This window comes from Suncus etruscus, chromosome 1, assembly GCF_024139225.1.
Source record: "Suncus etruscus isolate mSunEtr1 chromosome 1, mSunEtr1.pri.cur, whole genome shotgun sequence".
In the NCBI taxonomy this organism is placed as follows: domain Eukaryota; kingdom Metazoa; phylum Chordata; class Mammalia; order Eulipotyphla; family Soricidae; genus Suncus; species Suncus etruscus.
In genome coordinates this window covers 13,944,602-13,968,467 of record NC_064848.1, presented here as the reverse complement: position 1 = coordinate 13,968,467, position 23,866 = coordinate 13,944,602, and the positions used below count along the sequence as shown (strand labels likewise).

Sequence of the window (23,866 nt, the reverse complement as noted above, 5' to 3'; positions counted from 1 at the left end):
TTTTTCACTTAGAGTTTTTTGATGTTAGACATTACAGTTATCAATATCATGACAATGCAGATAGCAATAAATGTCACCAAAGTGCATCTTTCAAACTTGAAAGAGTAACGACCAATAATTTCCCATACAAACAAGGAAATAAGTATACAATGTAAAAAGATCTGAGAGTTGAATTGCATTAATTTTCTTTAGAAGTCACATATGACCCAGTGATACCACTTCTTGGCATATGTACCTCAAACACAAAAAACATTAATTCAAAATTATGTATGCACACCTATGCAAATCACAGCAAATAGTACAAGAGCCAAATATGGAAACAATCAAACTGCCCAAATATGGTTAAATGGAACAATAAATGTGGCATTTATATATAATGGAATACTATGTAATTCTAAAAACAAAACAAAACCATACCATTTGCCACAACATAGAAATAACTAAAGGAAATCAGACTGAGTGAAGTCAGTCAGAAAGAAAAGGATAAAGAGAAAATTATCTCAATGTGGAACTTAAAGATACACAGCAAGATAGCAATAAAGGGGCAAAATGAACTTAAGAGAAGTGATTCACAAAACTGAGTTTTAAGGAAGGCATTTAAAAGGGAGGCCTTGGAATTCTTGGAAGGATGTGGTTACACTGATGAAGAATGTGGCACTGGAATTATGTACACAGGAAAACATTATTAACAGTATTATAAATCATAGAACCTCAATTAATAAAGCTTAAAAATAGCAATGCTGTCCAAAACTAATTTTACAGTCTTTAAAATATATTAAACTTATAATTATTATTTTTTGTTTTTGTTTTTTGGGTCACACCCGGCAGCACTTAGGGGTTACTCCTGGCTCTATGTTCAGAAATTGCCCCTGGCAGGCACAGGGGACCATATGGGATGCCGGGATTTGAACCATCATCCTTCTGCATGAAAGGCAAACACCTTACCTCCATGCTCTCTCCGCCCCCATATTAAACTTATTTTAAGCTGAAACTTTGGACTGCATTCTTATTTCAAAGAAATGTCTAATTTCTGTTCTTTCCTATTATGCTCTAATGAAATTTTTCTGATTCTGTACATTTGATTTTGAATAATATACTTTCCCACATTTTTCACATCTATAAAATATTCGGAATGACATTTCAGGACAGTATGAAAATCTGCATTCTTTTTTTTCTGGGTGCCCACAATGGGCATTATTCAGAGGCTCTTAGCTGGGGGATCACTCTTGATAGGCCTGGGTGTGGCAAACCTGGGTGCCACACACAAGGGTCAAGGCAAATGACCTATGCTCTCTATAATAGCTCCAGCCCTGCACATTTCCTGCCCTTTAAATAAACTTTATTTAAACACCATAGTTTACAAAATTGTTCATAATACAGGTTGTTTCCGGCATTCAATGTTTCAGATACAATCCCACCACCAGTGTGACCTTCCCTTCATCATTGCCCTTAGGTTCTCTACCCTCTTAGTTGGCAGAAATAATTTATATTGCTAATCACAACAGTAAGTGGATTTTGTTTATCAAAACAAACAGTAACTGGATTTAGTAAAACATAGTTCAGTAGAGAAAATTTGTGAAAATTGTTATATCTCACAATTTTGTTATTAAAGCCATTGTCTGCAGCCTTACAGAGTTGTTTCTTGCTAGTTGGGCCTGTTGTATTACTATTTTCACTTATTGAGCTTAGTTGGCTTATATACTACTTATCCCTCTAATATGCTGTCCTCCTATGGGGCTATCAATATTGTGGAATTTGGAGGTACTGAGCAGCTATACAGAGATAGAGATGACTCTTGGTATGGTTCCCTCCAGATGAGGTCACAGAATTTTCAGCCCAAAGATTGGCATACCTGAGAGTTTCATTGGCATGGTGTCTATTCCAAATTAGTCGCTAGGCTGTATACATGGTGGAAGCTGTGGGATATGGGTGTGTCGTCTACACATTCATTTTTAAAGTTTACCTTTCAGCATGCACTCCAAAGTAAGTTCTAGGAAAAGGTCTTTTACACATTCTTTTTATTTGTACATTTCTCTGTTTAATGAGGTATGTGAAATTTGAAGGGTTGGAGAAATATATAAAGATTTTTCACATTTGTAAAATTACCAGAATTATCTTAGATTAGGTAAGATGTGAATACAAACTAAAGTTGACATTCTTCGCATGTATAATTATTTATATAATGGATTTTCTGATGTTTAATAAGCTGTGAATGCTGAATACAAATTTTACTGCATATATCACATTTGTAGTTTCTCACCAAAATGGATCCTATGATGTCGAACAAGTTGTGAATTTCGACTAAAGGCCTTACCACATTCTTCACATTTATAAGGTTTCTCACCAGAATGAATTCTCTGATGTACAGTAAGATGTGATTTTGAATTAAAGGCCTTGCCACAGTCTTCACATTTGTAAGGTTTCTCACCAGAATGAATTTTCTGGTGGTGATTAAGACATGAATGCACATAAAATCCTTTGCCACATTCTTCACATTTGTAAGGCTTTACCCCAGAATGAATTCTCTGATGTACAGTTAGATTTGAATGTGCATAAAACCCTTTGCCACATTCTTCACATTTATAAGGCCTCTCCCCAGAATGAATTCTCTGATGTACAGTAAGATGTGAACTCCGACTAAAGGCCTTGCCACATTCTTCACATTTATAAGGTTTCTCACCGGAATGAACTTTTTGATGCTGGGTAAGACATGAATTCACATAAAACCCTTTGCCACACTCTTCACATTTATATGGTCTCTCCCCAGAATGAATTCTCTTATGTACAGTAAGATGGAAATTCCGATAAAAGGCCTTGTCACATTCTTCACATTTGTAAGGTTTCTCACCAGAATGAATTCTCTGATGTACAGTAAGATGTGATTTTGAATTAAAGGCCTTGCCACAGTCTTCACATTCATATGATCTCTCACCAGAATGAATTCTCCGATGTACAGTAAGAGATGAAAGGTTATTAAAGGCTTTGCCACATTCTTCACATTTGAAAGGTTTCTCCCCAGAATGAATTCTCTTATGTATAGTAAGATGTGAGTTCCAATTAAAGGCTTTGCCACATTCATCACATTTGTAAGGTTTCTCAACGGAATACATTTTCTGATGTACAGTAACATGTGAATATATATTAAAAGTTCTATCATATTCTCCACATGGCTTCTTCCCACTATGAGACCTCTGATAGTCTGAAGAGTTCTCAATTTGACCACAAACAGAACTTTCATCTTCCTTTATGAAATTCTGGTTTTCAGAAATGTTGTAACGGATATTTAACATCATCCCATTTGTGCAGTGATTTAAATGATCCTTTAAAGAATGCACCGACTGACATTCCAGGTATTCCACATTTTGTTTCAAAGAATATGGATGTTTAAAAGATTCATGAGGATGTTTTCTTACAGAGGTAACTTTTTCTACAAAGCTAGCTGAATTTACACTAAATTCTTGCCATAACGCATCTTCTTCCTTGGCTGTAAAGACTTTATTATAGTTGATTTTCTCACTTTGGTTATGTCCTTTATAAGAACTGTCCAGCAATTCATAGTCCCTCTCATATTTCCATTCTTTCTCTACATGTAGATTCTCAACGGTACATCTTCCATATCTTCTGAATTGCACTACTGGGAGTGAACCATCTCTGCTTGACTTTGACAAGATCGAATTGCCTAGAGCTAAAATATCTTTAAAAAAATAAAAAATAAAATTATAACATTGCATTAAGTTTATAATGCAGTTTTATTAAAGTTTTTAGATAAGGTTTATATAAAAGTTTTTATATAAATTGTTTATAGTTTTTATATAAAAAAGAATGATAAACCTAGAATGTCACTAGTAAGTCAACAGGAACCACCAGATTTCATGCCAACAGGATACTAGCAATTCTTCAGCCAACCTGTATTTGTGAGATAAATAGAACTCAGAACTCATCTTGGAAACCCTAGCAACTAAAGAAAGCATAATATGAATAATTGACATATAGAATTATTTAAATTGTTTTATTTCCCCATTATGTTTTCTCTTTCTTCCCAGTATCACCAAAGAAAATTATAAGAAAATTAATTTTTGTTGTCTTACTATTTTGTTTTTTGATCAACTCAGCTGTACTCAGGGATCACTCCTGGTGGTCCAGGTTGGCCACATGCTAGGCAAGTGCCTTACTCGCTGTACTATCTCTCTAGAAAACATCCTACCCATTGTTCTATCTCTTTGGCCCCAATTTCATTTCTTGTCCACAGGGAACAACACTTGGCGGCACTCTACTAATTACTTATTACTAATTACTCTAACTCTAATTACTTCTACCTCTGCACTCAGGGAACATTCCTGAAAGGCTCAGGGAACCATAGGTGGTGTCAGAAATTGCACTCAGGTCTACCACATGCAAAGTAAGTTGCAAATGAAAATTTGTAACTTGTGGTGTTTTGGTTTTGGTTTTGGTTTTTTTTGGGGTTACACCCGGTAGCACTCAGGGCTTACTCCTGGCTCTGCACTCAGGGCTTACTCCTGGCTCTGCACTCAGGGCTTACTCCTGGCTCTGCACTCAGAACTCGCTCCTGGCAAGCTTGGGGGACCATATGGAATACTGAGAATTGAACCACTGTCCCTCTGCATGCAAGGCAAATGCCTTACCTCTATGTTATCTCTCCGACCCAAGGGAAAAACAATATATTTTATTGAAATCATTGTGATTTACAAAGTTCTTCATAGTTGGGTTTCAAATATACAATGTATCAGGACCAATCTCATCATCAGTGCCAACCTCCCTTCACCAATGTTCCCAGATGCATCCCATATCACCACTCCTTCCCCCATAATGATCTAAAGTTTTTTTTTTTAATTCTTTTTTTGTTTTGTTTTGTTTTGTTTTGTTTTTGGTCACACCCAACAGCACTCAGGGAATACTCCTGCCTCTATGCTCAGAAATCACTCCTGGCACGCTCGGGGGACCATATGGGATGCCGGGATTTGAACCACCAACCTTCTGCATGAAAGGCAAACACCTTACCTCCATGCTATCTCTCCGGCCCCATGATCTAAAGTTTTAAGAGACTTAAATAAATCATTTAAAAGTTTTTCTTAAGTAATTTAATTTTTCTTTAAATCATCTTTTCTTTAATGTTTTACTGATCTAAATATTTTAGCAAACAGTATCAAGTGGCATGAAACTGAGATACATTTACATACAAATAAGTTATAGAAGTATAATGGCAGTAGGGCATGTGGTCAACCTAGGAGGGACCCAGTTCAATTCCCGGCATTCCATATGGTCCCCCTGCCAGGGGTGATTTCTGAGTATGGAGCCAAGAGTAACCCCTGAACACCGCTGGGTGTGGCCCAGAAACCAATTAATCAATCAATAAAGTTTAAAAATAAAGAAAGAAAATTATAAATCAGTGAACATGTGACATCTATCGTAAGTGTTTTAGAAATTTCTACACCAGGGGCCAGAGAGATAGCACAGCAATAGGGAGTTTGCCTTCCACCCTACTGACCCAGGATGGACCTGGATTCAATCCCCAGCATCCCATATGGTGGTTCCTGAGTCTGCCAGGAGTCATTCATGATTGCAGAGCCAGGAATAACCCCTGAGTACTACTGTGAGTGACCTGAAAACAAAATAAATAAATAAATAAATAAATGTCTACACTAAATCTCTGAATCTCTATCATGCATTTTACACACTTTTTAAATGATTCAAGAACTACAAATACCTAATACCAGGGGCAGAGTGATAGTACAGCAGATAAGGCATTTGCCTTGCTTACAACTGACTTAGATTTGATACTTGGCACCCCAGATGGTCAAGGGTAATGTCCAGAGCACAGCCAGGTATGGATCCAAGACAAAATATAACATAAAATCCCTAATGCAAAAAAAAAATTTTTTTTTGAATCCCTAATGCTCAGTTCTATAAAATTAATACAATATTTCCTCACACTTAAAAAACAGAAGAACGGGAGCCAGGATGATAGCCCAGCAGGTAGGGTATTTGCCTTGCATGCAGCAGACCTGGGTTTGATCCCAGGCATCCCATATGGTTCCCTGAGCCTGCAAGGAGTAATTTCTGAGGGCAGAGACAGGAGTAACCACCTGAGCACTCAAAACCAAAACAGAGGAAAAGACAGATCTTGAAGAAAGTCAGTTCAAGAGAAACTTGAATTCTACTTTGATTTGATAGAAGATTATTGGAGCAGGTGATTCTTAAGATGATGTAAGGAAAAGAAAAGTGTTAACTTGGTAACAGAAATTAAAGTATTTCAAGAGAAATTCTGAACATCTTAAAAGTATACTCCATGGAAGTGGAACTTCCGAACCATTTTAGCGGTTAGTTTCCCATTAATCAGTGGAGTTTTCCCAGTGCTCAATATGCCTAATTTACACACACTTACCTGGACACCTGGCTACCTTTTCCTCTTTCTTCATGCTCCATGGTCCTTGAATTTGTTCCAACAAGATGATCAGGTATGGTTTTGATACAGTAAGACCTGTTTATTAGAAAATGGACTATTTTAGGGGCTGGAGAGATAGCATGGAGGTAGGGCATTTGCCTTGCATGCAGAAGGATGGTGCTTCAAATCCCAGCATCCCATGTGGTCCCCTGAGCCTGCCAAGAGCGATTTCTGAGCACAGAGCCAGGAGTAACCCTTAAGCACTGCCGGGTGTGACCCAAAAAAACAAAAAAAACAAAAACAAAAGAAAATGGACTATTTTATTTCAAGACCCTCTAAAGCCCAATCAGTATGGTGGGCAGAGTAGATTATAAATAACTTGAGAAAGTTATTAATCAAAACATTTTAACTTTAGAGCATTACACTACTAGTCAATATTTAAAGTTCAGATTCTGAGTTTCACTTTCAAGTACTACGGACTAAAAGAAAACTTGAAATATCAGATGTTCAATAATAGAAATCAATACTTCGTGAAATTTCTAAAACGAATACTAAGAAATAAAAAGGTTAGAATCCTGATGGAATAAAGTACTGATGAAAAAATAAAAAGAGAAAAGACTTTCTTTTTATCAACAAGCTCCCAATTCTTTTTTCTTTTTTTTTTCTTTTTTTGGTTTTTGGGTCACACTGGTAGCACTCAGAAGTTACTCCTGACTCTACAGTCAGAAATTGCCCCTGGCAGGCGCAGGGGACCATATGGGATGCCGGGATTCGAACCACCATCCTTTTGCATGCAAGGCAAAGGCCTTGCCTCCACACTATCTCTCTGGCCCCCAATTACTTTTTCTAAGGAGGAAAAATATGACTCCCGGGGCTGGAGTAATAGTGCAGTGGTTAGGGTGTTTGCCTTAAATGTGGATGTCCCAGGTTTGATCCTGATATTATATATGGTCCCCTGAGCTTGCCAGGAATCCAGGAATAACCTCTGAATACTGCTGGGTGTTCCCCACCAAAAAAGAAAAATATGACTCACATACGTAGAAACACACACAAAATATACATTTTAAGAGAATTCTGTCATCCTTGCTCAGGGGCCATGCTAATCTTCTCTGTATCGCTTCAATTTTAGTATAAGTCAGGGGTCTCAAACTCAATTTACCTGGGGGCTGCAGGAGGCAAAGTTGGGGTGAGGCAGGGCCGCATAAGGGATTTCACAAAAAGAAGTCTTCAAACGTCATTATTAACAGTTTTAATTATTTCTTCTGAACATGAATAGAATATTAAGTGAAGATCATGAACAGTTCTTCTGAACATGGCATCCTTTGCCTATTCCTTGCTGCCAGAGACTTGACAGCGCTTCTTCTCACAAATCTGAACCACATTTGGCTTTAGAGAGGAAGCAGTTGAGACCCTCAGTATGGCTTGAAGATGATCAACATTAAGTCTAGACCTGTACTTTGACTTGTTGAAGTTCAATGTGGAGAATAACTTTTCACACAAATATGTGCTCCCAAAAAGGCACATGGTGCACTTGAACATTCGGGAAAGCTCAGGGAAACTGGGGGGCAATTCTCTCAAAAATTGCCCATGCATGTCTGCTTTTCCACTAATCTCCTTGAACTTGGCTTTGAGATCAGAGTTTCATTGCAGGTCAATGAGCTCCATTTGAAGCACAGGAGGGGCATCTTGCACATCAAAGGAAAAGGGGTCCACAAAAATTTGGAAAGTGGCTCTGTGATTTTTGAAGTCTGCAAATCTGTGATCAAATTCCTTCTCTAGCTTAAAAACAGCATCAACATATTTCTCACCACTGAATGGTATGCCTGCATCCACAAGTTCCTTGCATGCTGGGAAATGGCAAAGGTTTGTCTGAGAGAGCTGGGATCTCCATAACACAAGTTTTGTGGAGAATGCTTTCACGTTGTCATAGGCAGCACTGATAAGCTGCCCCAGGCCTTGTAATATCTTGTTTAGTACATTCAGCTTATGTGTAATGTCAACAAGAAAAGCTAAGTCCATGAGCCATTTGTGATCACTCAACTCAGAAACAGCATTCCCATCCTTCTCCATGAAGGCTTTCACTTCTCTCAACTCAAAGTATCTTTTCAGGACATTTCCCCTGCTGAGCCAACGTACCTTGGTGAAATAGAGCACATCTCCATATTCTGACTCCATTTCCTCTAAAAAAGCACGGAACCTGCTGTGCTTTAAGCCCCTGGATCTGATTTGGTTGATGCATTCCACAACAACAGACATCACATTGTCACATGGCAGGCATTTACTGAAAAGGGCCTGCTGATGGATAATGTAGTGAAGAGCAATGGCCTTCTCTACACCCTCCTCTTCAAGTTTTTTTTGTTTTTGTTTTTGTTTTTGGGTCACACCCGGTGGTGCTCAGGGGTTACTCCTTGCTGTCTGCTCAGAAATAGCTCCTGGCAGGCACAGGGGACCATATGGGACACCGGGATTCGAACCAACCACCTTAGGTTCTGGATCGGCTGCTTGCAAGGCAAACACCGCTGTGCTATCTCTCCGGGCCCTCTCTTCAAGTTTTTTTTTGAACAAGTGCCACCAGTCCATTTTTCCTCCCTGTCATCGATGGCACTCCATTGGTTATTCCAACAAACCTCTTCCATGGCAAACCTGCATTCTCAATGGCATCACACAGATGCCGAAATATCTCATTAGCGGTGGTCTGGCCATGCATTGGAATTATTGTGAGCAGCTCCTCTGTCAATTCAAAATTGCAATCAACACCACGAACATAAATTGTGAGCTGCGCAGTGTCTGTTATATCTGTGCCCTCGTCAAGAGCAACTGAGTATGCATCAAAACATTTGGCTTTCTCACACAGTTGATGATAAATGTCACTTGACATGTCAGAAATGTGCTCTGCCACAGTGATGGCAGAAAGGCTGATTCTGCTAAACTGACCTTTCTTTTCCAGACAGATAATACTTGTAGTCTGTAACATGCATTTTTTAACAAACTCTCCTTCTGTGAATGGTTTCCCTGCCTTAGCAATCATCTCACTAACCATGTAACTAGCTTTGACTGATACAACATTCTCTTTGGTTGCTTCCTTGAAGAAATCTTGTTGCCTTTAAGATTGGCAACCCACTTGGCTCTCATTTCCTTGATAATTTGCACATTCCTCAGCATGTTTAGTTGAATAATGGTGTTTCAAGTTGTATTCAAGTGCACTGCAACTTTCTCTGAGCAAATAAGACATGTGGGGATGGCCCTGTGCTCAACAAAGAAATACTGCGTCTCCCACTTTTCCTGAAATTGTCTGTGCTTGTCATCAATCTTTCTCTTCACTGCAGGCTTTGATGAAGTCATGATGAAGGTATGACAAAATCTAATTCTGTAATAAACTTCTCTCCCTTAGGCATTCGATAATGGAAGGGACAGCGGGCAGGAGCAGCGGAAATAACATCTGCGCTAGGCGCAAAGTATTCGCGATTATTCGCCTACCGAATATTCGCAATAAAAAATCGCATTAGTATGAAAAAAAATTGCTTGGGGTATGCGAATGTTTAATGCGATTTTTTTCTTACTAATGCGATTTTTATTGCAATTATTTGGTAAGCGAATAATCGCGAATACTGCGATATTTGAAGGCCAGCCGCAGGCCACAAAATGTTGTATGGAGGGCGGCAAACGACCTGGTGGGCCACGAGTTTGAGACCCCTAGTATATGTGCTGCCGAAGCCAGCACCATTTTAAGAGAACCCTGGGGGCCAGAGAGATAGCATGGAGGTAAAGTGTTTGCCTTGCATGCAGAAGGTCAGTGGTTCAATCCAGGCATCTCATATGGTCCCCTGAGCCTGCCAGGAGTGATTTCTGAGTTTAGAGCCAGGAGTAACCCCTGAGCAGTGCGGGGTGTAACCCAAAAACAAAACAAAACCAAAAAAAAAAAAAAGAGAGAGAGAGAGAGAACTCTGAAGTGAATTGGGAATTTTGGAGGAAGTGTTTCTTACCCAAGGAAACTAGGTGTCCATAGTTTTCTAACATGACGTCCCTGTACAAAGTTCGCTGGGATAGATCTAGGCCTTCCCACTCCTCCTGAGAGAACTGTATGGCCACATCCCTGAAAGTCACTGGCTCCTGAAATTAAAAAGAAATAGCCTATTAAGTCTTCAATAGGTGAGTGCAAAGCATAACCTACCTTCTCCCCAAAAAGATATTAAAAGTAACTGGTTCTGAGCCCGGAGAGATAGCACAGCAGCATTTGCCTTGCAAGCAGCCGATCCAGGACCAAAAGGTGATTGGTTCGAATCCCAGTGTCCCCTATGGTCCCCCGTGCCTGCCAGGAGCTATTTCTGAGCAGACAGCCAGGAGTAACCCCTGAGCACCGCCGGGAGTGGCCCAAAAACCAAAAAAAAAAAAAAAAAAGTAACTGGTTCTGATCTAGAATTACCCAATAAAATAATTTAGTGATTTATATACTATTTAAGAAAATGTTACATCCTGATCCAAAAATGTACTAGATAATGTAGTCTATTCAAAGATAAAAATCAGGGGCCAGAGCTAGAGCGGTAGCACAGTGGTAGGGCATTTGCCTTGCATGAGGCTGACCCAGGCCGGACCTTGATTCAATCCCCAGCATCCCCCATATGGTCCCCAAGCCAGGAGAAATTTCTGAGTGCATAGACAGGAGTAACCCCTGAGCATCACTGGGTGTGGTCCAAAAACTAAAAACCAAAAAAAAAAAAAAAAAAAAATCAAAGGCCAAAGGAATAGTACAGCAGGTACTACTGGCTGCCTTCCATGAAGTCAACCTAGATTTGTTCTCCTGCATACCATATAGTACTCCAAGCATTACCAGGAAGGATCAGAGTACAGGCTAGGAATAAGCTCTGACTGCCAGGTATGGTCCTAAAACCAAAATAAATAAAATAAATGCACCAACTGATGTAGAATAATTTTTTTGATTTGGGGACATCCATCAGTGCTCAGGGCTTACTTCTGGCTCTGTGTTCAGGGATCACTCCTTGCTGGCTTAAGGAACCATATGGACAGAACTTTAAGTGATCAAACCTAAATCAGCTGTGTGCAAGGCAAATGCCCTACTTGCAGTACAATTATTCCAATCCCAGAATAAAATCAATTTTAAAATTAATATCTTGGCAGATATATATATATAATATATATATACTTTAGTTCTGCATTTATGGTAAACTATGTACATATAGCTAGTTATCAGAAACAGATAAATATCTGACATATCTAGCTATAAACTAGATGTAAACAGTAATATAAATTTTAAATGCATCTCTCACATATAAGATGAATATTTTGCATTAGCACCTTAGGTTCAATTCCTGGTCCTCCAAACACCAGAGGAAGTAGTTCTCAAGCACAGCACAGAATGCCACTCTCAAAACACCAATAACAAAAAATCTAAACAGTTATGCATTATCATTAAAATGACAAAATTAATGCCATGCAATAGTATGATCCTATAGGGCATGCATGCAGCTGACCTGGGTTTGATCCCCAACACCCTGTATGGTCCCTTGAGTCTATCAGAAGTGATTCATAAGTGCAGAGATAGGAGTAACCCAGAGCACTACCAGTAGTGGCTCAAACCTCCCCTCATCAAAATAAGACAAAAATTAAAGACAAAAGGGGCCAGGGAGATAGCATGGAGGTAAAGTATTTGCCTTGCATGCAAAAGGACAGTGGTTCAAATCCCGGCATCCCATATGGTCCCCCGAGCCTGCCAGGAGCAATTTCTAAGCGTAGAGCCAGGAGTAACCCTTGAGCGCTGTCAGGTGTGACCCCAAAAACAGAAAATAATAATAATAATAATAATAATAAATAAAAGTATAGACAAAAGGAGAATCCTATTATTTGCAGGAGAAAAAGAATTGAGATAAACCTCAAAAGACTGACAGAAAATTATTCAGCAGATACTCTACAGACCAAAAGGTAATGACCTGATACATAATGTTAAATGGAAAGGACCTCAACCAAGAATATGCAATGTTATGTAAGATTCAACCAGTAATTAAAAAAAAAAACTCTTACCCCCACTTCCCCCTCCCTCTTCCTCCCTTTCTTTTTTCTGTGTTGGGACACACCCAGTGCCAATCAGGGGTTACTCCTGGCTGTGTGTTCAGAAATCACTCCTGGAAGACTTGGGGAACCATATGGGATGCCCAGGTCAGCTGTGTGCAAGGCTAATGACCCTACCCACTGTGCTATTAATACAGCCCCTAAAAAAAAACTTTCAAGCACGAATGTATGATCACAAAAATGGCACTGTAACAAACATTAAAGAATTTTCTGGGGCCGAAGAGATAGCACAGCAGTGTTTGCCTTGCAAGCAGCCAATCCAGGATCTAAGGTTCTAATCCCGGCATCCCATATGGTCCCCAGTGCCTGCCAAGAGCTATTTCTGAGCAGATAGCTGGGAGTAACCTCTGAGCACTGCCGGGTGTGGCCCAAAAACCAAAAAAAAAAAAAAAAAAAAAAAAAAAAAGAATTTTCTGTGTAAAGCTAAAAATAGCCAGATAGAGTGTCATGCAACCCTTGACCCATGACCTGAAAGTGAATTCACTGGTGGTGCCAAGCACTGCCAAATCCAATTATCAGAGTTTTACTGGGGCAAGGCAATAAAAATTATCAAGCATATACAACATTCTGAAAATCACCAATTGATTCTGGTGGTTGCTGGATCTTAATAGCATCAAAGGAAAACTATCCCCCCACAAAAAAATAAAAATAAAAAAGGAATTGTCGAAATCTGGATAATGTAAGTAAATAACACATCTAAACATAAAAATGTGAACAGAGTAATTCTGAGGTCTTAGAATGAACTCAATATTATCTTGCTTTTATCTTATTTACTTATTTAGGTTTTGGGCAATACCTGGTGGTGCTCAGGGCTTACTTCTGATGCTCAGGGAACATCGGGGTGGGGGGGCGGGGGGGAGGGTAGTAGAAAAACATAAGAATCAGGGAAACCTGGGTCCATCACTCGCAAGGCAAGCACATAACCCACTACATATGCTATTTCTCCAGCCTGACATGCTGACATAAAAAAAGATAGGGTGGGGCCGGGCGGTGGCGCTAAAGGTAAGGTGCCTGCCTTCCCTGCGCTAGCCTTGGACGGACTGAGGTTCGATCCCCCGGTGTCCCATATGGTCCCCCAAGCCAGCAGCAACTTCTGAGCGCATAGCCAGGAGTAACCCCTGAGCGTTACCGGGTGTGGCCCAAAAACCAAAAAAACAAAAAAACAAAACAAAACAAAAAAAAAAACAAAAAAGATAGGGCAAGAGAAGAAGTATAGGTAGTAGAAAACACCCTTGGCTGACAAGCACCCTATCCAAGTTCAGATTCTTCAGCACTGCATATGGTCCCCCAAGTCCCACAAGTAGTGGTCACATAGCTGGGACTAAGCCTGAGCACTCCCAGATATGGCTCACTAAACAAGAGTAGAGCTAACTGTAAATCATGGTGCTTTAATAAAATAAAAAATCTATTTGTTTTTGTGCCACACCCAGCAGTGCTTGGTTTACTTCTGGCTCTACACTCAGAAATCGCTACTGGCAGGTTTGGGGGACCATATGAGATGCCGGGGATCAAACCAAGGTTGGTCCTAGGTCAGCCCCATGCAAGGCAAATGCCATACCGCTGTGCTATCACTCTGGCCCTAAAATAAAAAAAATTAAAAGGATAAAATTTCAAAACTATAGCTATAAGCCTCAATGTAACTTTTTTTTTTTTTTTTTTTTTGGTTTTTGGGCCACACTCGGCGATGCTCAGGGGTTACTCCTGGCTGTCTGCTCAGAAATAGCTCCTGGCAGGCCCGAGGGACATTATGGGACACCGGGATTCGAACCAACCACCTTTGGTCCTGGATCGGCTGCTTGCAAGGCAAACGCCGCTGTGCTATCTCTCCGGGCCCTCTCAATGTAACTTAAGAACAACAACAACAACAACAACAACAAAAACAGTAGTTAAACTTAAAATGTGCCCAAATATAGTATTCTTTTGAGAGCAAATGGACTTTCTTCTTTCTTGTATTCATGAGCTCATGTCTTCTAAAGTGGGGAAATGTGAGCCATAACCTTTCCCTAAACAACCATTACACGGAGAAAAATGCTAATTTCCCTCTCCTTTGATAAGTTACTCAGAAAGCCAGATGTTTAATGAGAATCTCGTTAAAATAAGCTGTACACTTTATGTACACTGATATTCAGAAATGGAACAACTGGGGGCCAGAGAGATAGCATGGAAAGCGTTTGCCTTTCATGCAGAAGGTCGATGGTTCAAATCCTGGCATCCCATATGGTACTCCAAGCCTGCCAGGAATGATGTCTGAGCATGCAGCCAGGAGTAACCCCTGAGCTCTGCCAGATGTGACCCAAAAAACAAACAAACAAACAAACAAAAAAAACAGAAATGGAACAACTGATAAAATTGGAAGGGCACAGATGATCATATTCTTAAAATCTATCAATGATGCTAATGAAAATCTGATCTGATCCACTCTACGGAGCATTTTCTGAAGCTTTGAAGTGGAGAGAAGGGATTAGCAAGTAGAAACCTAACTAAAGGAAATTTCCAGTGGAACCAATAATGAAGCCAAGTTCCTTCCTGGTGCTGTTTTGGCTTCCACAAATCCACACTTAGTAACATAGTTAGAGAAAATCATAGTCACTGTATACTTTTAATGATATGCTTAGTGAAAACTTCTAGAAAAGCAGAATCCAAAGCCTGATTTCTAGGAGCCAGTTTATCCTGGAAGTGTGGCCCATCACCGCTTCAAGTAAACTGGAAAAGGGCAGGGACTGGAGTGAGTAAGGCTTTTGTCTTGCATTCAGCAGTTCTGGATTCAATCCCTTGCATCCTATATGGACCCCTGAGGACCTCCAGAAGTGGTTCCTAAACACAGAAAACCCCTAAACACTTCCGGTATGGGCCAAAAAGACAAAACAAAACAAAACGAAAGAAAGAAAAAGGAAGAAAGAAAAGGAAGAGAAGGAAGGAGGGAAGGGAGGAGGGAAGGAGAGAGAAAGGAAAGAAGAAGGAAAGAGAGAAAAGAGAGAAGAGAAGAAAAGAGAAAAGAGAAAAAGAAAGAAAAAAGAGAAAGAAAAGAAGAAAGAAAGAAAGAGAGAAAGAAAAAAGAGAAAGAGAGAAAGAGAGAAAGAGAGAAAAAAAAAAGAAAGAAAGAAAGAAGAAAGAGAAAAGAGAAAGAAAGAAAGAAAGAAGAAAAAAAAAAAGAAAAAAGAAAGAAAAAGAAAGAAAAAAGAAAGAAAAAGAAAGAAAGAAAGAAAGAAGAAAGAAAGAAAAAAGAAAGAAAGAAAAAGAGAAAAAAAAAAAGAAAGAAAAAAGAAAAAAGAAAGAAAATTACCAAGAAAGTTTATTGGAAGTTTTAATGCGCCTATACAAAAAGAACGGTGCCATAGGATACTATAGGGGCCTAATGGGAAGATAACAAATGAAACAACCCTTATCCTGGTTCTATTAAAAGTACAAAGACTTCATGGGTACTATCTATACTATCTTCTAAGAATATCTTCTAGAAAATCTAAATAAAAAGGGAAAAAGTAGGGCAGAGATGCTAGCACAGTGGTAGGACATTTACCTTGCACACAACTGACCCAGGATAAACTTTGGTTTGATCCCCGACATCCCATATGGTCCCCCAAGCCAGGAGCGATTTCTGAGCGCATAGCCAGAAGTAACCCCTGGCTGTGGCCCAAAAACCCAAAAAAGGGTGAGGATCATAATATACCATAGAGAATATACATGTTAAAGAAATACACTTAAGAAGTATACAAAGGGAGGCCAGAGCAGTGATACAAGCAATAGGGTGTCTGCCTTGCATTGCTAACCTAGGATGGACTACAGTTTGATCCCCTGGAGTCCCATATGGTCCCCAAGCCAGGCGTGATTTCTAAGTGCATAGCCAGGAGTAACCGTGAGCATCACCAGGTGTGGCCCAAACCCCCCCCAAAAAAAAGTGTACAAAGCAGGTATACATATCCCCTAAGTCTTTTAAGATAGTCTGAGAAGAGTAGAAAAATTCCAGATCCCAACTTTAGTCCGCAACACAGTCTTGTGGAGTCTGAAAATAAGGCTCGCAGCATTCACAGATCAGGAACTGTCCTAGATCCAAGGATCTCTCAAAAGCCGAAACTAGCTGTGAGCAACAGTCTATGGTGAAATGAAGTGGTAGAAATTGACCACCGAGAACACATCAGCAACAGTGGTGTGCCTGCCTTCTTCTTAGAGGATAACTCACAGTTAAAAGACTTGAGTGACTCCAACAGCAGCAGCAGCCAGAGCGACGGCAGAGAGCAGAAGACCTTCATGTAGGATGATCCACTGGAAAGGACCATGAGCAGTTCATATGCCAATGGTGCTGTCTGAGCCCTGCTTTCCATCAGAGGGATGTCCACAGTAAGTCCAGCTGATCTGATTTGTACTGATCCTTCAAACTTATATCAGAGAAGTATCATAAATACCAGTGCAACCAATGCAGCAGCGGTGGCATCATCTTCTTCCCAGGAAAAAGAAATGGCCATATACAAGAAGGAAGGGCTAAATACAATATAAATAGACATTATATATAATTTGGAAGAACATTAAACATAAAGGTGGCCACCATACACGCACTCACACATAAACAAATAAAAGGATCAATCCATAGAAAATCTGACCCAGGTAGAATGGGTCAAAGTGCTTCAAAATTATAAGATGGCATATCAGGTAAAAAAGTTTTCTAGGGCCCGGAGAGATAGCACAGCGGTGTTTGCCTTGCAAGCAGCCGATCCAGAACCAAAGGTGGTTGGTTCGAATCCCGGTGTCCCATATGGTCCCCCGTGCCTGCCAGGAGCTATTTCTGAGCAGACAGCCAGGAGTAACCCCTGAGCACCGCCGGGTGTGACCCAAAAACAAAAAAAAAAAAAAGTTTTCTAGTTCCAGGGCTGGAGCAATAGCACAGCAGTAGGGCATTTTCCTTGCATTTGGCTAACCCAGGATGGACCTGGGTTTGATCCCCGGCATCCCATATGATCCCCCAAGTCAGGAGAGATTTCTGAGTGCATAGCCAGGAATAACCCCTGAGCGTCACCGGGTGTGCCCCCAACCAAAAAAAAAAACTATATATATATATTCTAGTTCCTTGGAATAATTGACATTGGTAGAAGAGAACTTGCTGAAAAAAGGCTTCATGGTTTAGAACATACATAGAACATTCTTAAAACAATCATAATATTTAAGACTAGAATACTAAGTGAGGGCCAAAGTGATAGCATGGAGGTAAGGCATTTGCCTTGCATGCAGAAGGACAGTGGTTCGAATCCTGGCCTCCCATATGGTCCCCTGAGCCTGCCAGGAGTGATTTTTGAGTGCAGAGCCAGGAGTAACCCCTGAGTGCTGCTGGGTGTGACCCCCCCCCAAAAAAAAAGATTAACTGATGTGCTTGCTTCGGCAGCATATATACTAAAATTGGGACGATACAGAGAAGATTACCTGGGGATTATAGATTCTGACCACATAGGGGAAATAATAGTTCTTGTTTCAGTACCCACGGTCTGGACCTTTAAGAAAGGTGAAAATAGGGGCTAGAGAGATAGCATGGAGGTAGGGTGTTTGCCTTACATGCAGAAGGACAGTGGTTCGAATCCCAGTTTCCCATATGGTCCCCCCAAGCCTTCCAGGAGTGATTTCTGAGTGTAGAGCCATGAGTAACCCCTGAGCACTGCTGGGTGTGACCAAAAAAAAAAAAAAGGGAAAAAATGATGTGAGGAAATGAACAGATATTCTCTAAAAAAGACAAATTGCCAATAGGCACATGAAAACATGCTCATCATTATTTAATATCAGGAAAATCTAAATCAAGATAACAAAGATATCATTTCACACCAGTGGTAATGGCACATATCAAAAAAACAATCTTGTCTTGGCAGGGAAGTGGTGATAAAGGTAGTATTCTCTACTGGTGGTAATATTGTCTGGCTCAACCCTTGTAGAAAGCAGTATGAAAATTTCTCAGAACAGTCATAGTATCCATCAATTTACTTTTTGTTATCTATCCTCAAGACACAAAATATTCATTCAAATATGCACACCACAACAATTATTACAACAGCTTGGGTATGCAATCACTCCAGGTGTCTAATTACAAAAGAGTGGATAATGGAGATATAAGATATATTCGCAATGCAATACTATGCAGCTGCAAGGCATGATGAAATAAGGCAATTAACTGCAATTTAGATGCCACTGTAAGATACTCTACTAAATGAAATAAGTCAAAAGAAGGATAAATGACAGGCAATCTCACTTGTCAGTATACAGAATAAAAAGATAAGGGAATGCAAGTTATCAATGGAGGATACCTAGATTACTCTAAATCCTAAATTACAGAAATGAGGACAGGGAAGGAAATGAAAGGAGAAGGGGGCAGATAGAAGGTAACAGGGATAAGAGTCAGGGAACTTGAACACATAAGGGGTATAGCAGTGTGGAATATCTATATATTTAAACCACAGTGCCAACAACACAATAAGCATGAAATCCAAAAAATGTTTTAAGAAAATGCAAGGACAAGGGCCAGAAAGACAGTATAGCAGAAAAGATGTTTGCCTTGCACAAAGGTATATATAATTCCTGAATGCAGAGCTAGAGTGTTCATACCCTGTACACTGCTGGATGTAGTCCACTCCCCACACGTACATAAATAGACACGAAAGAAAAAGCAAGAGTATTTGCCTTGCATGAGAATGACCTGTGTTTAATCCCTACATCACATTTGAAGCCACCAGGAGTGTTCTAGAGCACAGAGCCAGGACTAAAATCCTGAGTATTATTGGGTGTGACCAAACAAACAAACAACAACAACAAACCCACCAACCAATCCCAAAGCAAAAACAAGTATTTTAGAATCCCTCAAAATCAGGCCAGAGAGATAGCACAGTGGTAGGGCATTTGCCTTGCAAGCAGCTGATCCAGGAATGGATGGTGGTGGTTCATATTCCGGCATCCCAAATGGTCGTTCGTGCCTGCCAGGATCGATCTCTGAGCACAGAGCCAGGAGTAACCCTGAGTGCTGCTGGGTGTGAACCAACCCCCCCCCCCAAAAAAAAAAGAATCCCACAAAATCTGGGTTTCTTGTTTGGTTTTCTGACCACACACAGCAGTGCAGGGGATACCCTCAGATTGGAGCTTAAAGGTTGCTCCTAGCTGTGTAGAAAGATCAGAAATGGAAACCAAGCCTTTAACAAAGCATTTGCACTAACCCTTTGAGACTATCTCCCAACACCAATGAGCTGAAATGGATAGGCAAAAAATCATTAAGTAAGTATTAGGTTCAGTCAACTTAAACTTAATAGAACCATCAACCTGATGGTTATTCTTTTTTTTTTTTTTTTTTTTTTTTTTTTTTTGGTTTTTGGGCCACACCCAGCGGTGCTCAGGGGTTACTCCTGGCTGTCTGCTCAGAAATAGCTCCTGGCAGGCACCTGATGGTTATTCTTACATTCTAAGGGATCTTTCTTAAAATAGGCCATCTAATTCAGATTGTAGAGGCCAAACTAGAGCAGCAAGATAAACAAAACCTGTGCAGAGACTGCAAAATTACAAAGAGATTTACATAGGGAAATAACAATAAAGAATGGGGCCCTGGGGGGCCAGAGAGATAGCATAGCAGTAGGGCATTTGCCTTGCACGCAGCCTATTCAGGTCTGAAAGTGGTTCAAATCCTGGCATCCCATATGGTCCCCCAAGCCTGCCAGAAACAATTTCTGAGCACAGAGCCAGGAGTAACCCCTAAAAACTGCCAGGTGTGACCCCCCAAAAAAAAAGAAAAAGAAAAAGAATGGGGCGCAGAGTGACAGCACAGCAGGGAGGGCATTTGCCTTGCACAAAGCCTACCTGGGAACCTGGGTTCTATCCTTGGCATTCCATACAGGGCCCTGAGCCCTTGAGAAAGTGATTTCTGAGGGCACTGTCAGAAGTAACCCAAGAACGCCATAGGGTGTGACCCAAAAACAAAACAAAAAGAATATAAGATATAAGATGGAAGAGTGATAAAAAGAACCAAGACACCTGGTGTCACTTTAGGAGCAGAATCAGGGCAATGCCACCGACAGTCAAAGAACAAACAAACTTTGCACCTAAAAAAAAAAAAAAAGGAAAAAAGATCAGTGCTGGAAACCCTGAGGTTAGCCAAAACAGGAAGCTCTCAGGAACACAAAGGGAGTGACAACCAGATGAAGAGCAGGGGCAGACTCGACAATCAGATGAAGAACAAGTCAATTCCTAGGCTATGGGTGTGGCTCTTACACACTGGGGTCCTCTCAGGGAGGACTGGGGAAACCCTGAAAGTCCTGGGGGACTGAATTCTGCAGTCTCCACACCAGCCCTCAGCAAAAGAAGCACCTTCTCCGGTGTCAATTCTTACCAAGAAAGAGCTGTGGAAGTTCCTTCTGATTCCTAAAATGTAAACTGACCAACTTCAGCCCCCAGCAAGAATCTTCACAGCTGACCTCACCGAAGGGCGACTTTCTCCAATTCACACTTCACCACTTCAGATCCAAACCCAATCCCAGGTTCAGTACAGTGCTCCTGGACCTGGCACATCTGCAATGAGGTGTCTGCCCACAGGTACACATAGCCAGCACACCCCAACTGCATACACAAATCCTAAGGCCACCTTCCCATATCGCCTAGAGCAGTAAGAGCCCCCTTCCCAGTTCCCTTCTCCAGTCTCCAGTTTATTATAATAGTTATAGGTTCAATATATTTTGTTGTTTTGGGGCCACAAAAACAAACGTTCAAGGGTTACTCCTGGATATGTGCTTAGAAATTGCTCCTGGTCTCTGCCTCTCTCTCTCTCTTTCTCTTCTCTCTCTATCTCTCTCCCTCCCTCCCTCCCTCTTTCTCTCTCCTTTGCCTTTGTTGATCCATTTTTAATGAAAAACAAACATACCCCTGGTCCCAAGAGATATGATAGTAGGGAGAGCATTTGCCTTGCACACGGTCAACCTAGATTGTATCCTGGTACCCCATATGTTTCCCGGAGCACTACCAGGAGTCAGCCCTGAATTCAGAAACAGGAATCAGCCCTGAGTATCTCCAGGTATGGCCCAAACAATAACAAAAATGTACCCCTCCCCTCTGTTGATGATGGTTGTGACAAACAGGGTGGTACACCCTAAAAAAAGAAAGGAAGGAAGGAAGGAAGGGAGGGAGGGAGGGAGGGAGGGAGGGAGGGAGGGAGGGAGGGAGGGAGGGAGGGAGGGGGAGAAAGAAAGAAGGAAGGAAGGAAGGAAGGAAGGAAGGAAGGAACCAAGGAAGGAACACAGAAAGAAAGAAAGAAAGAAAGAAAGAAAGAAAGAAAGAAAGAAAGAAAGAAAGAAAGAAAGAAAGAAAGAAAGAAAGAAAGAAAGAAATCGCTCCTGGCTTGGGGGACCATATACACCCTAAAAAAAGGAAGGAAGGAAGGAAGGAAGGAAGGAAGGGAGGGAGGGAGGGAGGGAGGGAGGGAGGGAGGGAGAGAGAGAGAGAGAGAGAGAGAGAGAGAGAGAAAGAAAGAAAGAAAGAAAGAAAGAAAGAAAGAAAGAAAGAAAGAAAGAAAGAAAGAAAGAAAGAAAGAAAGAAAGAAAGAAAGAAAGAAAGAAAGAAAGAAAAGAAAGAAATCACTCCTGGCTTGGGGGACCATATGGGACGCCAGGGGATCAAACAGCAGTCAGTCCTAGGTCAGCGCATGCAAGGTAAATGCCCTACCACTTGCACCACAGCTCCGGCCCCTATATATTCAATTTTTATGTTCCAGTGGGGTGTCCTATGTAGTGCTTACCCGGGCCAGAGACCCTTTTCAGGGCGACTCTGCCAATCAGATTGTGTTTGTTCCATGGCTGGGACTAGAGGATGTGGTGCTGCTTGGGTCCTTCAATTCTGCGAAATTCCAGACCACCCCAGCAGAGAGGCATATGGGGACCTCCAAGACAATATCCTACAAAGCTTAGGAGCCTTGTAGTGGGCTTGGGTTAATTTCTCCATGTCATTTCATTGCATCCATTGCTTGATTGAAAGTATAGCCCCTTCGAAGGGGTTTCCCAGCCAGAGACAAGACCCTGAGAAGACCCTCTCCCCGAGGGAACCCTAGACTAAGTTCAAGTCGAGCCACCTCTATCCCACAGCACCATGAAGGGCTAGACCAGAGGATGTGACCTGAACCTTTGACTTAGGAGAGAAGGGTGTGTAAGGGTGTATGTGTGTGTGTGTGTGTGTGTCCCCAATCTGGAGAGACTGGGATGTGTGTGTGTGTGTGTCCAATCTCAAGAGACTGGAGTGTGTGTGTGTGTGATGTCCAATCTTGAGAGATTGAGGGTGTGTGTGTGTGTGTGTGTGTGTGTGTGTGTGCAATCTCAAGAGACTGGTGTGTGTGTGTATGTTGTGTGTCCAATCTGGAGAGACTGGTGTGTGTGTGTGTGTGTGTGTGTGTATGAATGATCTGGAGAGACTGTGTGTGTGTGTGTGTGTGTGTCCGATCTGGAGAGACTGGTGTGTGTGCATGTGTGTGTATGTGAATGATATGGAGAGACTGGTGTGTGTGTGTGTATGTGTGTGTGTCCAATCTGGAGAGACTGGTGTGTGTATATGTGTGTGTATGTGAATGATATGGAGAGACTGGTGTGTGTGTGTGTATGTGTGTGTGTCCAATCTGGAGAGACTGGTGTGTGTATATGTGTGTGTATGTGAATGATCTGGAGAGACTGGTGTGTGTGTGTGTGTATGTGTGTGTGTGGGGGGGGGTGAATGATCTGGAGAGACTGGGTGTGTGTGTGTGTGTGTGTCCAATCTGGAGAGACTGGTGTGTGTATATGTGTGTGTATGTGAATGATCTGGAGAGACTGGTAATGTGTGTCTGTGTGTGTATGTGAATGATCTGGAGAGACTGGTGTGTGTGTGTGTGTGTGTGTGTGTGTGTGTGTGTGTGTGTGAATAATCTGGAGAGACTGGTGTGTGTGTCTGTGTGTGTATGTGAATGATCTGGAGAGACTGGTGTGTGTGTGTGTGTGTGTGTGTGTGTGTGTGTGTGTGTGTGTGTGTGTGTGTATGTGTGTGGCTCGGGTTCCACAGCGGTGACTCGGTGGAACGGGTCCATGCAGACTGGCTGAGGAAGGGAGAAAAGCCAAACTAGCTCACCCACTCGAGCTCCTCGGGGCCTCCGACCTGACCCCACGCAGTCGCCATCGCCACCAGCCTTTTGTGCTCAGGCTCTGGTGGGGTTGTCCTGCCTCTCGGGGTGTCCTCCGAAGAGGAAAGCCGAGTCCAGTCAGTTGGCTGAGGCCCACACGTGGAAGACTGACTGACTGACTGACAGGCTTCGCCGTCCTCCGGTGACGCGGAAGTAGAGAAAGTTCGCGCAGGCGTGAGAGTCGCTCTTCATTGGAAGTTGAGCACGGATGTACCCGCCCCCGAGGCTCTGATTGG

The 23,866-nt window shown here is 41.5% G+C and overlaps 1 non-coding gene and 1 pseudogene across 1 annotated transcript; both read right to left on the bottom strand.

Annotated features, from left to right (window-relative positions):
- Positions 1 to 1,893: 1,893 nt before the first annotated feature.
- LOC126004425 (zinc finger protein 726-like) lies at positions 1,894 to 23,618 on the bottom strand (annotated as a pseudogene).
- Positions 7,449 to 7,553, bottom strand: LOC126028479 (U6 spliceosomal RNA). Its single transcript, XR_007502437.1, has one exon. It is a non-coding gene; the product is annotated as a U6 spliceosomal RNA (small nuclear RNA).
- Positions 23,619 to 23,866: the final 248 nt, after the last annotated feature.